Source organism: Xenopus laevis, chromosome 3L (assembly GCF_017654675.1).
Source record: "Xenopus laevis strain J_2021 chromosome 3L, Xenopus_laevis_v10.1, whole genome shotgun sequence".
NCBI lineage: Eukaryota > Metazoa > Chordata > Amphibia > Anura > Pipidae > Xenopus > Xenopus laevis.
Window position 1 is genome coordinate 41,612,331 of NC_054375.1, and position 16,870 is coordinate 41,629,200.

The following is a 16,870-nucleotide window of genomic DNA, read 5'->3' on the forward strand; positions in this document are numbered from 1 at the left end:
GTCCTTCCAGCTGACACGTGGGCACCCATTTCAATTAGAAGAAAGGAGCTTTTGTCTAATATTTGTTTGTTTTTTTACAGTGAGAGCTGTGAAGATGTGGAATTCTCTACCTGCATCACTTGTACTGGCTAATACATTAGATAGATTTAAGAAGGGGGTTGATGGCTTTTTAGTAAGGTAGGGACTACAGGCTTACACTTGCTAACTTACAGTAAATACATTGGTCCCTGTTTATATATTACTGCATCTCCTTCCATCAGTCCCTGGGTTATTTTTAAGGGAAATTCTTTTTCTAAAACAACCAAGGATTAAATGGAGCACACACCAACTGCAGCCTCTGCTGCAAAAAAACTTTATTCTATCATGACATGTTTGGATCACATGGATCCTTTTACACATTTGAACCATTTTGTGATAGAATAAAGTTTTATGCAGTATGCATGCATGAGTCTGCAGTTAGTGTGCTCCATATGATCCTTGGTTGTTACATATATTGATAATGGTCTGCTGGTGTGACCTATAGGGAAAGAGAGCACACAAACAGAGGAAAGATGCTGAACAACCTCAGTTTTATTATTTTATATGTGTATTGTTGATTTGAATAATGTTTATTATATAACTCTGTGGGTTGAGTACATTTACTATTTTTAGCATTTGTTACGATGTGGGCACTTGATAGTTACTGGTTCCTGCTGAGGACCAAAACCCCATTATAATTCTGTAATTTTCCATTTAAAATATGGAGTGTGCATGAGTTCCCAGTGATCTGCCTGTCTGATTGTGTTCTTGGCCTCTGGTCCACACCAAAAGTGTAGATTGCTAAGTCACTTCCCAAATACATGTATGTGATCTGTTATCTGGAAACCGGTTACCCGGAAAGCTCAACATTATAGAAAAACATCTCCCATAGACTCCATTTCATCCAAATAATTACATTTTTTAAAAATTTTCCTTTGTAATAATAAAACTAAGATATATAAGGATGAACTAAGATTGAATTCATCCTTATTGGAAGGAAAAACCAGCCTATTGGGTTTATTCAATGTTTACATGATTTTGATGAAGACTTAAGTCATGAAGATCCAAATTTGAGAAAGATGCATTATCCGGAGAACCCTAGGTCCCGAGAATTCCAGATAACAGGTCCCATACCTGTAATATGTTTGCTTCATTTGAAATGTTATTCATTTCTGTATTATCACCAAATGAACAACCTGCAAAACTAGCACCCAAATACTTGTAAATTATATTAGTACTAACTGTTGGGAATGTTGGGATATTCAGTCTTACCCAAGACATTTTTGTTACAGGAAATTCACCGGAAACTTAAGGTTGTACAGAGTAGGGAAATGCTAAACATCTCGGGTCAGAAAATATTCAGAATATTAAGAAAAAAACAAAAAACCTTTTAACTACATTAACATTCCTTTATAACTTTCATTAAACCGTAATTAAATTTGACGACTCACAGCAACTCCTATTTCCCTAGAAGTCATTGTTATAAAGGTCTTAAAAACACATACACACACACTGTATGTCAGAACAGGCTTTAAATGATAAAAAGATTGAAGCACCACAGGAGAGCTGCCTTCAGGGATTTTGAATTGCTTTCCAAAACAAGTTCATTTGTCGGTCTGTTTCATGGTGGAGAGAATCACAATAAATGGTTTCAAGCCACTCAATATTACATTTTATTTAATTACTGTTACAGAAACTGGTTGCAGATTTAGTAGATAAAAAAAGTTGCGGCACAGGACTGCTCATTGAGAAGCAGTGGAAAGGGTGAGTACCGTCAAGAGAAGTGTTGCCCCCACTTGCTCAAGAGCTCTATTATAATAATTTCATGGCAACATATTTCATAGCACAACAATTAATTATAGAGAACATAAGTAGTTTTGCTAGAGACAGATACACAATGATTTCAAATGATGAAACTAGCATATACTGAAACATAACGTCAAACAACACAGTCCATGAGAACTGTCCAGGACACCACTGACCTCTTTGCATGAAATCGTTGTTTGTTATTATGCCCTTCCCCATTTATTTTGTATTATGAATAATTGGTTAATTTTATAGAAAAATTGTAATGTCCAAACAGAACATTATATATATATATATATATATATATATATATATATATATATATATATATATATATATATATATATATATATATATATATATATATATATATATATATATATATATATATAGATGGGATATCAGAATGACTGATTGTAGAATGTTTTGAGTTAAAAAAAGTGTACAATTCAACCATAGTGCTAACTTTTAGCCAGTACATCTAAACTGTGGGCTGACCTTGCTGGGGATAAGGGGTGGGGAGTAGCGTCAAGGGAGAAAACAGTATAAAGGTTAATTAGGTTGAGATTTTGGGCCGAACATGGATTTACTCTCCTAGATACACCTTGAATCCCAGTTGAAATGTTACTTTGTAAGATTTGGCAGGACGACTGGTACAGCAATGTTGTATGCTATATGTAATTTTGTTGTGCGCTAAGAGGGGGTTGCGAAAAGTTGTACTACAAAAGGGTACTCATTTTTGATTACAGAATCTATAATTAGTGAAAAGCATCTGGAATAATGGTCTGGCTCTGATATGGGTTCCTGTACTTGTGCAAAAGTCACATTTCATTATGTCTAATGACAGGCCTGATCAATCAGCAAAATCCCTATTATGACTTTTAATTTGATTTTTCAGCAAAAAAAAAAAAATCAAAGAATCCTCAATATCCTAAAGAAGAAAATATAATAAATAGAATGTGCTTTTCATTAACATCACAGACTTGGTATGACTATTTATATGTTTTTTGTTTTTTTTAAATAAAGCAATAGAATACTCTAAAGATAAAACAAATATTTCAAAACAGTAGAACTTCAAGAAGCATGACACCATAAAACCTAGTCCTGGCAGTGATAACCCATCTTAATAAAAGGGATAGGTTTTGACCCATAATTCATCAATTAAAAGAACATTATTCTGTGGCTCCAGTCAATTATAAAAACTCAGATAGCAGAAGGATTTCTCTAGGGTTTCCTCCAAATAAATATCAAGGGTATCCATAGCTATTCATGGGGAAGGGAAATGACACAATATGTCATAATCTATCATCTAAACATAAATAAGTACTGGCTTATCGAAAATAGAGATACAAAAACAAGCTTGGCCACAATTGTTGGAAATAGTTCTTTTCACCTCTGTAAAGAAAGAAGCTAGTGACCTTGTTATTTTTTAAAATATCAAAGTATACTCATACTATGATCATATGTATTTCAGAGGTAGAACTATTTCTTTGAGTGCCTTATAAAATGTAGGTCAAAAACGGAAATCATACCTAGCGTGTGTACTAAAATAGGAAACAAATAAAACTAATGGGCACACAATTTCTGTAAGAATCATAATGATCCAGTTCATAGAAACGCCTCTCTAGCTGGATTCAACTGCAGCTTCTATAGCCTTCTATATATTTATATTATTCACAACTGTGTAGTTTGGCACCTGATTGTAGTATCTTTAAGGGGATTTGTAACAGGAACTCTTATATGACTGGTTTGGCAGAATATTTTGGAAGTTACCTGAAAACACACTGAAAATCTGCTAAAGCTCACCACTGGTAAGCAGCTTGATAATGATAATTTAATTTTATATACGCCAGAACACCACTAATAAAACTTAAATACATTATACAGGTTTGTCCACAGTATTGTTAGTTTTCCATCTTTTGTTCTAATTACTTTGGCAGTAGCAGATTTCCTTACAAAATAAGATTATGGTATAAACTAGGCACTGTTTTTGCACTTGAACTTGAATTGCATGTTTGTTTTTACATTCAATTTTTCCCCCCAGGATGCTGTGAAGAGAGTTTATTTCAATTTCCTTTGAAAAGTGTCCTTTGATGTGTTATTGCAAATGACTCCTTTAGTAGCATGTTAAAACCAATGTGCTGTGTCCTGGCTGTATTGCAAATCTTGAAAACTAAGCTGCTTTTCACTCCAAGCCTTGTATCTTGTAATAATTTGGTATATTATTCCTGACTGCACTACGGCTATAAACATATCCGTTTGATAGTATAAAAACAGACTGAAAGGAGAGATTGCAATAATAACTTCAGTGGCTGTTTGATTTCATTAAATGTAATTGTTTATTGCCACATTTTGCATATTGGTGCTCTCATATCTTTGAGAACAAAATCACATATGCTTTTGTAATATTGATTAAGTAAAAAAAACCCTCTTACCTACGGAAAATACAACAATTCGGAGCTTGGAACGGGCTTCTTGTTCAGGTCAGATGAAGAGAATGAGCAGGAAGAAAGAATTGTGGGATTAAAAAAAGTTTCAAAACAATTGCGATTGTAAATGAAAGTAATATAAGGGAAGATAGGGGCAGTGGTGTATGGTTGCAATATTCAATACAAAGTAATGATATGGAATGCTCCACAAGATGAAAGTAATCTTGCAACCTGTTTTTAAAAGATAGTACGGATATGGGATCCGTTATCCCGAAACTTTTCATCCAGAAAGCTCCAAATTATGGAAAGGTCATCTCCCATAGACTCCATTTTATCCAAATAATCTAAAATTTTTAAAAGGATTTCCTTTTTCACTGTAATAATAAAACAGTACCTTGTACCTGATCCCAACTGAGATATAATTAATCCTTATGGGAAGCAAAACCAGCCTTTTGGGTTTATTTAATGTTTACATGATTTTCTAGTATACTTGCAGAATGAAGATCCAAACTACGGAAAGATCCATTATCCAGAAAGACCCAGGTCCAGAGCATTCTGGATAAAAGGTCCCTTACCTGTATAGTGTAATATATGCAAACCAGTGGCAGAAAAACACAATATTTAAGCCTCAACCTGATTAATCTTAATCTCCTCCAGTGCAGGCAACAGATGTCCAATGTTACTTTCCTACTAGTATAAATGTAAATAATGGTAAAACATATACATTTCATAGTAACTAAAAATTGCCTCAAAAGGCAACTTGGAGCTACTATACAATGGATATATTTTACCAGTAGCCATTTACATTATCCCAGTAGGAAGTAACCTTCCTACTGGGTTACTTCCTACAACTGTGATTGGCCTAATTAGAGACAACAATGAATTAGACTATAGAGAGGAGGTTAAACAGTTGGAAACTTAGTGTATTGACAACAATATGTCTCTCAATGTTGAGCTGAAAATTGAGTTCACTGGGCTCCATTGTTGAGAATGTTAGTAATACTAAGGGGCACATTTACTAATGGTCGAATATCGAGGGTTAATTAACCCTCGATATTCGACATCGAAGTTAAATCCTTCGACTTCGAACATCGAAGTCGAAGGATTAACCGCATTTCCTACGATCGTACGATCTAAGGAAAAATCATTCGATCGAACGATTAAATTCTTCGAAGGATTTTAATCCATCGATTGAACGATTTTCCTTCGATCAGAAAATTGTTACACAGTAGGTTTTAGGTGGCGAAGTAGGTGGTCGAAGTTTTTTTTAAAGAGACAGTACTTTGACTATCGAATGGTCGAATAGTCGAACGATTTTTAGTTCGAATCGTTCGATTCAAAGTCGTAGTTGAAGGTCTAAGCAGCCAATTCGATGGTCGAAGTAGCCAAAAAAACATTCGAAATTCAAAGATTTTTTTCTTCTATTCCTTCACTCGAGCTAAGTCAATGTGCCCCTACATGTCTTGGGGTTCAGATGACCTCACATGGAGCCTAAATTACTCTGCTTTGGTTGGTAAAGCACAACGGCTTTTGTTTTTAAGAAGAAAGTAAACCTCCCTAGATCTGTACTTGTGCCCTTTTACAGAGGAGTTATTGAGAGTGTAGTGACAAATTGTATCATGGCATGGTATGGCAATTGTAGTGCTAGTGACCGCAAGCGGCTGTATTTTATTTATATATTCTTGTCTTGAAAGTTTATACTGAAATATGTTTTGATTTTTTAACACAGTATATGTTTGTTTGGGAGTATGTGTAATATGTATGTGGTCTGGGGCAGAATGGTGACTGCAATTTAATTTCTTTATATATGCATTTCTTTCTTGTATGCAGAAGAGATGACAATAAATACGACTATGACTATGCACATTTTGGTGAACATGATGGATGAGATTAAGGGGCAAATTCACTATGCACCGAAGCGCCTAACGCTAGCGTCAATTCGCTAGCGTTGGCCATTTTCGTTACTTCGCAAATTCACTAACGGATGCTGGCGTAACTTCGCTAGTGTAACTTTGCACCCTTACGCCTGGCGAATTTGCGCAATGGACGTAACTACGCAAATTCACCAACGCGAAAATTGTTCTGAACGCTACCTTTTACGCTAGACTTCCTTCGCCACCTCAGACCAGGCGAAGCGCAATAGAGTAGATAGGGATTTCTTCAAAAAAATTTAAAAATTTTTCTAAGTCCCAAAAAACGCTGGCGTTTTTTCTATATTATAGGTGATAGGCTGAAAAAGATCGAAAAATTTTTTGGGGCTCCCCTCCTTCCCCCCTACATTTCCTAACTCATGGCAACTTAACTATACAGTGGGCACATGTGTAGGGCAAAATAAAAATTTTATTTGATGTTTTGAAAGTTTCCCAGGCTTGTGTAGTGCTGATACGTATTCCTCCATTGAAATGTGAATTTGGCGCCGTATGCAAATAAGCCATCGCTAGCATAACTTCGCTTCGCTTAGCGAATCAACGCTAGCGCAACTTAGCAACCTTACGCTACCCCTGAGTGCAACTTCGGATTTTAGTGAATTTGCGAAGCGCTGGCGAAACTACACCTGGTGAAGTGTGGCGAAGTTACGCCTGGCGCAACTACGAATCTTAGTGAATTTGCCCCTAAGAGTGGGTGACAAAACTTCCCATCTGCCAGTAGCCTAATTGTAGATTGTGACTCATAGAATACTAGTAGCGATAAGCGAAATTTTTTGCCAAGTTTTGCTGTGAAAATGATGCTAATAAACTCCAATGGGTAAAAAAAAACTGTCACGCATCAAAAAAAATTGTTGCGCATCAAAAAAAATGTTGCCCATTAACTTCAATGCATTTTGCCCAATTTTCACAGTTTAGCGAATTTCGGTAAAGCAAAAGGGGTCAGATCACTAATAGTTTCCAATAGATCAGAGCTCAACCACTCTTCCAGTACATGTGTTTTCTACCTAAAAAGGTACAATTGCTCTATCCATATATTTTTCTGTGATGGAGTAGGCTTATCTTATGGTTCTGCATTAGTGCTTCTGTGTGCATGGTTTTATATTTATGTATGTTTTTTTCTGTGTCAATAAACAAAGCACAAAAACATTTTTTTAAATACACCAACAGCAATTTCAGATAACTGGACTGTGATTACAGTACATTAACTGTTTTAGGTACTCTACATATGTCTTCAGGGATGGTTACACTCAAAGCTCATTTGTCTATAAATTTGATTAGTACATACCCATGCTGTACTATAAAATTCAGCGGGGGAGCTTCATCCTACAGCGCATACTATGAAAGTGAAAACTTTTATAATGAGTCCTCCTTCCTGTACACATTTCCTACTATAATGCATACAAATGAGGCGGGAATCTTCTTATTACAAGTGGTGTTTATGAGAAACCAATTCTTCACTTCACAAATTTTAATTCGAATACATGCACTACACTAAGCCCAAACAAAGGTGTAACAAGACTGCAGATGACAGTTGATTAAATCCTACCTAAACTGTATAGCGCAATAGTTTCCAGACTGTGCCCCCCACCTACTATGGGGAGGCCTGGCATTTCAAAGCATGCTGAAAATTGATTTGGAGGAGATTTGGGGAGAAAGCCTGTTTGTCTTTTACGACGAGACATATGGTTGATGGCTTGACATTTTCTTCTAAAAAGAAGTGGAGGTGATTAAGTATTAACCCTTCGAAAGGTGCACGTACAATTGATACACATGTTAGGATCACTGGCCCATAAGGGGTTAAACAGAGATGTTGACCCTTTTATATTTTTAAGTGGGAAGATTGTTGATGTGAGTTGCTATTTATATGGCAATCTCTATTGATGTGTACCCAAGGGATAGCTTTTCTGAATTTTTTTTGAAATGTTACCTATCTTGTCATACTCTATAAAAAAAAAAAGTACCACTATAACGAACTACAGAAAATTCAAAAGGAAAAAATTAATCTATGAGGTAACAAGAGTCACACAGAAGTTGATGGGGGAGGGGGATGCCTGCTTCTGTAAAGATTCAGCTCTGAACTTGTGTTGCATGACCATGTCAACCTGGTACGTCATTTCTGCTTACTCGTGCACATGAGATAGATGACATGTCAGTGTTATATAATATGACCAACTGCAACAGAGATAAGCTTGAGAGAGGCTTGTGAGTCTTCTGAAAAAAGTGTGTGTATATATATATATATATATATAATTTTTAAAGGCATCTGTCTTTCTGTGCATCAATTTCATATTTTTCCTACACACCTGTACATAGATAAATAAAAATCACTCCTTTGTGCTTATTTATAAAATACATTTCAAGTGTTCTTTCATTCATTCTGATGTTGATTCTTAAAAAGAATTTCAGTCAATTTCAGGCATTTCTTTTTATAACCTTGTGACAATTCTATGAAGTCTAATGTAACCCCAGCAAGCCTGACAGGCATGGTATATCTGGAAGACTATATTAAAGCTCCGCCATCCATGATTAAAAAATATTTTCCAAGAAAATCCATGTTTGCCATCCACACCTGTCAGCAGCCATCAGTATACAATAAAGAATCCTGTCACTGTGTCATTAATGAGAAGGGTCATATTTCCCCCCCCTCATCAATAAAGACTCAGCAGGAGCAGCCGAAAATAAGTCAAAATGATAATGGGAAAAGGCACACAGAAAACTTAACTTTTTTTCAAATTACCATGAAAGTATTTGTAGAGTGTAGCAATATATAAGTGGGTTTGAGTGATTTATTATTATACATTATATATATTGCAATTTGAAATGGTACATGGATATCATTCTGAGAATATTATAATCCATTGTGGAATCACTGACTGATTTCTGTTGTGCCATTAATAATCAATGTTTTGCTAGTTACCTGAGATTAAGCTCAATGTCATGTCAATAAGGAGAAACAAATTATGATTTATTATGTTTTATTCTTGCCAAGTTTCTTTAAAGTGCTGTTGGAAATGTATATTCTTTTTCTGTGCCCCTGCCCTTCAGTCCTACACTGGTCTCATCACAGTAAACTAATGATCAGGCACGTGAAGGTGAATTCTCTTGAGTAGATGACAAATATTTTATGGTTAGGGTCAAATGCAAGTGGCACTATCACCTGCTCTTAGTCAAAGGCTTGTCATCTCATACAGAATGACAGTCATTACCAGGTGCTTTCATCACAGAGGAAGGGCAGAGATTCAAAACAACAAAGGTCATTTCTCTGTTCTGTTACAGAAAAAAAAAATATTGTATTGTTTGATCTAAATGTATTTATAGTTATATATTGCAATCCCTCAACAGACGTGAATTTTGATGTTAAGTTTAAATCGACTATATTTGATATTGGGGAAAACGCAACAAAAGTCATAAGCAGAATCGAATTTCACAAAATTTAGAAAGTGGCATTTTGACATTTTATAATCTAAAGCTATGAAATCTAATTAGTTGGGAATATTTATGCAACATTGCTACCTAATTAAAGGTAGTATTTTTTATTTGCACAATAGCTTGCTTAATACATTTTTGGTTATCTTAAATTAAACATTAAACAGGTGGTTCACCTTCACATTAACTTTTAGTATGTTATAGAATGTCTTATTACTAGGAAGTTTGCATTTGGACTTCATTATGTAGATTTTTTTTTATTCTTTCAGCTATTTGCCTCTACTACATTTTGTCCAGCTTTCAAATGGGGGTCACTGACACCAGCAGCCAAAAACCTTGTGCTCTGTGAACGTACAGTTACTTTTATTTCTTATCTTTCTATTCAGTCCATCACCTATATATCTTCTCAGTCTCTCATTCAAACTGCTGCCTTGCAGGCCCGGGCCAAGCTAGCTGGGTGCCCAAGGCAACCTGGCCGGCCACTTCGCCCCCTTACCAATACGGCCTTGAGTGTCCACGAGTGTGCATACGTGCGTGTCGTGCACAAGCACGCCCGATAGTTTGTGGAGGGGGGGGAGAGAACGCACAGAGAAGAGGAGTACAGAGGAGCGATGGAGAGTGCTGGTGGGAGGAAAAGGGTCCTGACCATTGGTAGGTGAATGAAAAGGTACATGATTGGCGCCCCCCCTCTTCATTGCACCCTAGGCACTTGCCTCTTCTGCCTACCCCTAATTCCGGCCCTGCTGCCATAGTAAATAAGACCCTAGCAATGAGCTGCTGAAATTCAGAAGAGCCACTGAACAAAAACCTATATTACTAAAAAACCCAAAAATTAAATGAAAACCAACTGCAAATTGTCTCAAAATATCAGTCTATTTAATACAAAGATTTAATTTGAAGGTAAAAAACTGGAGAAGCTTGTGCTGGAGAAACTTCTATGTGATAAATTTCATTTTATGCAGAAAGCGCTTCCTGCAATCTTTTGATAATGCAAAAGTTAAAGTATGCATTTAAGCTAATGCAGACTAGTATTTGTCTGGTTTTGTATTTGCCTGATAAAAAAAATAAAATTCATAAATCTATGTTTTATAAATCAACAATTGTATGGCTGATTTATACAATAATAATACATATTTACCTATGTTTTCTATGGTTCCATCAGTAGGAACTACCAAAGTTTGTTCTAAACATAGTAATTAACCTTTTTATGAATTAAACTTTCTCTCTTGGGGACTTCAGTCTGCCATTAGGTAGAACGTCCTTGCAATGAAGGTTTTTTTTTGGCTAATTTGAAGTCACATTATCTAATATTTAAAATAATCTATTAATATGCTAAAAGTGGAAGTATGTGTTTTAGTGCCTATTTCATTCACATCTATCTGCTAGTTAACATAAACGGCAACCTAGAAGACATAAAGTCCACTTTTTTTTATCTTTGGTGATAACAGTACAGCTATGTTTCCTTATTCTAGGTCATCTAGTGTTGCCCACTGACGACCCAAAGTATTTATCAGAACCACCAAGTATTAAAGGGCAGTCAAGCTTGCATCTAATGTAAAGCACTAGACATCGTCTACTACAGTTATGGTATGCATTATCTGGAAAGCCATTATCCAGAAAGCTCCAAATTATGGGATGACCATCTCCCATAGACTCCATTTTTTCCAGATCCAAATTTTTGAAAAATGATTTTCTTTTTTTCTGTAATAATAAAACAGTGCTTTGTACTTGATCCAAACTAAGATATAAATAATCCTTATTGGAAGCAAAACTAGCCTTTATGGGTTTATGATTTTCTAGTAGACTTAGGGGTCTATTTATCATTCTGTTTAAAAAGTGGAGAGAAACGTTACTGGTGATGTTGCTCATAGCAACCGATCAGTTTTTTTTTTGCTTTTTTTTCTAACTGTTGTAATCTAATTGCTGATTGGTTGCTCTGGGCAACATTACCATTAATGTTTCACTACACTTTTTACACAGTATGATAAATAGGCCTCTGGATCTTACTGAAAGAACCATTATCTGGAAAACCCCAGGTCTCGATTTTTCTGGATAACAGGTCCCATACAGGCAGGGCATAAGCCCTATCATACCTTTCCTGAAGAAAGTTCTGATGTGTCTTTTATCTTAGCTATCTTAAAAATAGCCTCCACACACATTGGCACACCCTGGCAAAGGGTTCAGCTTGCACCTGGGGCTGCACACTTCAACTAATTCTAAGGGGCAGATATATTAAGGGTCAAAGTGAAACTTTAAATTCAAATTGTTAATTTTTTTTTTCACTCAAAACTCTCAAGATTTATCAAACTTTGGTCCTTTAAGAACTTGAATTTGACTATTCACCATCTAAAACCTGTCAAATTACTATCTAAGTCAATGGGAGAGGTCCAGGGATCAATTTGGTGATGTCTGCAGACTTCCTGACATTCAAATTTTTTTCAGAGAAAAAAACTTGAATCAAGTTTTTTTTTTAATTCAAATCAAGTTTTTTTAATTCAAATTGAGTTTTTATAATTCAAATCGAATTCAAAAATTCAATTTTATAAATAAATTTTGATGGGTGAAATTTTGAATTTAATGGAGTTTGAGAGTTTGTGAGAAAGTTTATTAAAAAAACTCACATGAATTTGAAATTCGACCCTTGATAAATGTCCAAATATCAAATCCCAATTTTTTACCCACATTCCTGCATAAATGTACCAATAGAAAATTTAACCTGATGCAAACTGCTCCAGATTCATCAACATCAGTGCAAAAGTCCTGGACTTTTGGTGAATCTTGCACTATTTTGCAGTATTGTTGATATGGGCATTTTGAAGAATGCAATCATCAGTCATGGGATTTTTATTTTAAGATTAAATTGGTGCAAATGGAGCAATTGAGTTATTGCCTGATTACCATTAACAAAGTGCTATGTCTTCAACCTATTTATCAAAATCTTGCACAACTGGAATTTTTGGTACGCTTGAATACAGTAGTTCAAGTATTGACAAGTGCTAGTAGGCATAAGCACTTAAGTAAATGTCATCTTAACAGGCATCATGTTACACCTATGTTTGTATCTAGTACACTGCCTTGCGAGCATAAATGAGCCCTTTCCTGTTTAAAGAAAGATTCATAGCCCAAATAATAATAAAAAAAAACATTTAGAATATATTTCTCAGTGACTACAGCATATGCTGAAAGTCGTTTGTAGAATCACCTTTCCCCTTACCTGCACAATCCATTATCTTGTAATGTCTAAAATAATCTTAATTATGATATCACATTCCATTCTTTAATGTGTATTATAAAATGAAATGTAAAGAATATGTAATTAACCAAACACCTGCACAATATTTTCTTTTTAACTAAAGCTAGAGCACAATTAGACACCTGATTTTGAGTGTATCCACTTGAATGTACTGTCATTAGCAAAATGGGAGATTAACTAAAGCATTTGATACTACATGGTCAGTCTGCAAGCTCACTATTCACGCCATCTGGAATATTAGCGTAATGTAATATGCCTGATTTTGCTTTGATCATTCAGTTCATTGCCTTGGATGTTTCCACAAAACAGAGCGAGGATCATTCACCAGTTCTAAAACTCTGGGTTCGCTAAATGTCTATTAGTGATGATTAGCAACAGCTTTTTGTGTATTTTTAATGATTTTCATAGATGTTCTCTTACATGTTCATAACACCTCCAGACCTGCTGTGATTAAAATGAAAAATGGCATAACAAACCATGCGCCAGAAAACACTAATGATATTTTTAGTGAAGGAAAACATAGATAAAAGACTTAATGTATGTCCTCAGATTATCATGTGTCATGTAATTTTACTAAGATAGACAGACAAATACACCTAGTTATGAGATAAACTTTTATAAAAAAAATAATAAAACTTGTGCACCCTTAATTTTTGTACCAGTTAAACTGTAAAACCAAATACAATCATTCATTTCCATTGATAAATACATTGCTATGGACATTTATAAGATCTAAATGTTTGGGGGAGAAATGGCATTACTATATTTTGGATCTTACTTGAGACAAGCTTTGGATCCCATACCTTTTTCTGCAAATTTCAAATACAAAATCAGAAGTCTAAATTTGACAGTATGAATCGTATGATCTAATATCAGCCTATGGTAAAAATAATATGTTATTGCAGGGACAGAGAGTCACTTTCTGGAAATATAGTTTCCTCCTGCTAATGTACTTGCTAATAGCACAAGCAACTCTCTTTGACTGCATCAAGCAACTTTACGATAAACAACACTGCAACGAGGAACATTTTTAACTCAATCCTGCATTTAGTTAGGATAATTCAATACAGGTACAATCTGTATGCCTCTAAAGTGTAACAAAAGTCAAGTGACAACTTAAATTAGACGTTTGTCTCTTTAAATGTAAACGCTTCAAAATAGAGCTGCTAACCTTTTTAAATTACAATCTAAGGCCAAGGAATGAATCAATTCATTTCTTTGAACAGTCATTTAAGAAACCCATTTTAGTTTCCTCAAAGGCATCTACTTGCTCTTTGTCCAACTCCAAATAGGAGAAGAAATGACTAGATGTACTGCCCTATGGCTTTGTAGCTATTTGTAGAACTATTCTGCATTGGCATCACATTTAATGCAAAAGATTTGAGGGTCTCATATTTTTTTCATCAAAGCAGAAGTGAAAAGTAAAGTTTGGATTCTATTGGGTTTCCTTCACTTCCCGAGAAAACCATGCAAATTCTGAAAGTCGTTATACTTGAGACCAATGAATTCATGCCTTTGCATCAGTTAAAAAAACCTTTACAATCTTCAGAGTTACCGTTATTACAGAACTATACTCCTCAGCAACCTGACAATTTTGGAAGGGATATTGGAAGCATCAGTGATAAGCATCTAATTTTTAGTAGAAACTTAAACATATGACACAAATAAGACAGAAAGGGGTGTCAGAGGGAGAAGCAGGTGCATTCACAATCTTGAATGGGAAGGACACAAGCTGTACATCAGGACCTATACCCCTGGTGGCATCTCCTAATTTCATGATTTGAGCCTCAGTTGGGTTATTTGGTTGGGTTATTAAAGAATCACAATTGAAATATTTTGGCAGATATGGATCTGCAGTAAAATTGTGCATTACCCTGAATACTGTGCTTTAGAGAACCTGCCACAAAAGATTTGCAACAAAAATAACACAGCAACAAAACCCATAGACCCAAAGTATCTTGCTCAAAGAAACGAAGAAACACCCAAAGAATAGAATATAGTGATAAGAAGATCTATCTTGTTTTGCTGAATAATGTGTATAACGGCTAAATATTTTAGAAACAGAGGAAAAACTGTGAAACACCTTGACACCAATGGGTGTTTATTCGCAGCAATTTTTTCAAGCAAAATGCATTGAAGTTAATTAGCCTATTCCTTACTCCAAATACATTAAAGTGTGCGGCATTTTTTCTCTCTCCAAAAGTATTGAAATGAATGGATATTTTTCTCCCTTTTTTTGTGTTAATTTTTGCTTCAGTTTTCACCAAAACAGAGTTTTCTCACAAATCCATGTCTGGCAAAAAAAATTCAATCATCGTTACTTCAATGTACTTTGTGTGGAAAAAGTTGCCACAAAATATGTCACCTCAGAAAAAGTTGCAGCGAACAAACTGGCCTGAATGCGTTTTGTGAATTTTCGCTGTTTCATACAAATAGAGGTCAAGAAACTGTTGCCACAGTCAGGTATGGCTGTTCACAGCAAATGTAGGCACCATTTAGGACAGTCATGTTTCTTTATTGCCAAAAATACATATTTAGCCATTTGAAACAGAATTTACAATAATTTGCTGTGCATGTTTTTTAATACTTTTCTCTGAGGAAAATGTGTAAATAAAAATAACCTTTTTGATGGATATTCAAATGTATGCAAAGAAAATGAAAACCTAAAGGCATGCTTTTTTCTATAAAAAAAAAAAAAAAAAACCCTCACATACATACACAGATTGAAAAGCTAGTATCCCATTTTGACAGCTAAAACTGCAAAATAGCAGGTCTAAAAAGATGCAAATAGAAATAGCAAATTGACATTTAGGAACTTCATTTGTTTTTGGAGAACAAGCCAAAAATCTGAATTTGTCATAATGAGAGATCTCAAAAATCAAAGCTAATTACGAGATACAAACACATTTTATATCTTGTTAAAATATTTTAAAAATGAAAAATAACTGATAGTTTCTGCTACAAAACTACATTAACTTGTGCAATGGTATGGAAAAAGGTGGAAAAAATAAAATACATATACATTTATCAAACTGTCTTGAGTGTTATGCATGTAATTGTATACAATTTTTCTTAGATTTAACATGTCATCTTTTCAGGCCAAATGTATTACCATGCATATAGCCAACTGAATCCTGTCTTTATTGAGTGATGTTATTCATCAACTGTTCAAGTAGAGAAGTGAAATAAAATATAATGGAAAAATGAGAGAACAACTTTTTTTTTTTTACTTTGGTATACACCATTATATTAATAGGGTGATTTTGATGCACCCTTTAAAATATGCTTGTCAGCAAATTTTCACTAACTCCTGGGTAAGTGGATGTGCTACATATTACAGCAGTTTTTTGGCATTTAGTATTTACAGTTAGTTACACAAGGGCATTATTTTCTTATGATACCTGCTGAGTCAAATAAAACTTGAGACTGTTAAATAAAATTAAAATTATTTCAAATTAAATAAACTGCCAACCATTGACTTGCAGAGTATACTGGTAATTGTCGTACATCAACAATTACAGAACTAGGGCTTCTTTCACAAAGCTTAGACATCATTCTGTTATTTTACTTTGATTGTACTTAAGAGATTTTTTTGACCTTAATGCTTATGGTTTTTGTTTTCAGAAGACAAAGATTTTTATTTTTAGTATTGCATTCCCCAATGTGCTTGAGAGTTAGAGTTTATATTCAATCCCACATATATAAATGTGCAGTTCAGCTAGAAATTACATTTTAGTTTTATGGTAAGAGTAGTATTCTAAGACAGCACTTTGGTATTGGTATTAAGTATTTGCCATTTTGAATTGTTATTGTGCTCCAATTTAGAATTTAAACCGTATTTAATAAGTCAATAATGATATTAAAAATCTAGCCTGGAATAGCCAGAAAAATGTCAGATTTGAAGAGAGGTAAAATAGGAAGCCAGTGGTTGCCAGTAAAACCCACAATAGTTACAATAATTGCTACCAATTGCAGTCTAAGGTTTTTGCCATCTATATAAAACTAAGATC

The 16,870-nt window shown here is 34.7% G+C and overlaps 1 protein-coding gene across 5 annotated transcripts in view; it reads right to left on the bottom strand.

Annotated features, from left to right (window-relative positions):
• The window catches only part of LOC108710917 (teneurin-2), a 1,136,107-nt gene that overhangs the window by 559,814 nt on the left and 559,423 nt on the right, over positions 1 to 16,870 (bottom strand). Inside the window, exon 1 of one of the 5 annotated variants that reach the window (XM_041586174.1) lies at positions 4,260 to 4,279. The exons of the other annotated variants lie outside the window; for them this stretch is intronic. The gene's annotated coding sequence lies outside the window, so the exon portion shown is untranslated. Of the gene's footprint in view, positions 1 to 4,259; positions 4,280 to 16,870 lie in introns of those variants that run through there. 5 annotated transcript variants of the gene reach the window in all.